Raw genomic sequence first — 1,515 nt, 5'->3', positions numbered from 1 at the left:
ACATATATACTGTTGTTGTTAAGTGCCATTGAGTCATTTCCGACCCATAGCAACGATGTATGGGGTTTCTGAGGAACGGCTGGTAGCTTAAACCGCCAACCTTGTGGTCCAAACAGATTTTGCAGTAATAATGTGGATATACATATAATCTTAGTTGTTGTTAAATGCCGTCGAGTCCATCGCGACCCATAGTGAACCTGTATAGAGTTTCCATGGAGCAGCTGGTGAGCTTGAACCATCGACCTTGCAGTTCAAATGGCTTTGCAGTCTGACGCATTAACCCACAGCGCCACACATATAGGTACACAAATAATATCAATATACATGTAATATCGATACATATTTAATATAGTTCTGGTGGTGATGTGCTGTGAAGTTGGTTCTGACTCATAGCAACCCTACATAGAGCTTCCAGTGAGTAGCTGGTGGGTTTGAACCACCAATCTTGTGGTTAGCAATCAATGCTTTTCCTACAGTGTCACACCAAGAGTCCATAGATACAAGTGCACAAGTGTTGTTTTGCTGTTGCAGTAACAATTGCTATTTAACCTTTGGAAGGGAAAATAGAAACTTAAATGAATGTATGTAATGGAAGATCTAGGGTTGTATTGATGGGATTATTATGGTTGTGCCTAACAGTACTTTTAGGCTTTACACTGTGGACAATCTCTGTAAGACAGATAATCGCATATATGTGGAAAATTCAAGACAAGTACTTGAAAAATTCATATATATTTAAAACATTTGTAAGTTTACTAGCTACAAAATCATTGAAAAAATTAGTAAATTTCCTATATGTCAGCAATGACCTCTTAGAAATGTAATGAAAAACAAATCCTAGTAGTAAACATAGAATCATTTTAGGGACCTACAAAAAATTTTAATAATCAATGCATAGGACTTATTTAAAGAAAACGATATAATATCATTGAGGGATATAAGAAAGAATTTAGTAGGAAGAAACTTTATTCCTAAAAAGCAAACTAAATGTAATAAATCTCATTTCCCCTAAAGTTAAGAATTCCATAATGCTCCCTGGAAGCCATAATGGACATACTTGCCTCTCCTATTTCAGACATGTTGTCAGGAGGGACCAGTCATTAAAGAAATATATCATGTTTGGTTAAATGGAGGGTCAGAGAAAAAGATGAAGATCCTCAAAGAGGTGGATTGGCACAGTAGCAACAGATATGGGCTGAAATATAGCAACAATTGTGAAGTTGGCATGGTACCCAGCAGTGTTTCGTTGTGCATAGCGTCTCTATGAATCAGTACTGACTTGATGGCACCCAACAACAACAAAATTAGGAATACACATATACACACATATATATTTACATACCCATTTAAAAATAAAACTGACAATAAAAATAACAACTGAACTATTCCAAAATATATCTATGAAATCTGTGGGTAAGTCAAAAAGCTATGTTACAAAATCATAGAAAATTTTATTAAACAAAAATATCAAAATGTGAATTGATTGTTTTTGATATGTCCTCTACCTCGGAAACC

The sequence above is a fragment of the Chrysochloris asiatica genome, unplaced genomic scaffold, assembly GCF_000296735.1.
Source record: "Chrysochloris asiatica unplaced genomic scaffold, ChrAsi1.0 scaffold00066, whole genome shotgun sequence".
In the NCBI taxonomy this organism is placed as follows: Eukaryota; Metazoa; Chordata; class Mammalia; order Afrosoricida; family Chrysochloridae; genus Chrysochloris; species Chrysochloris asiatica.
This window is presented reverse-complemented; position numbering follows the sequence as displayed.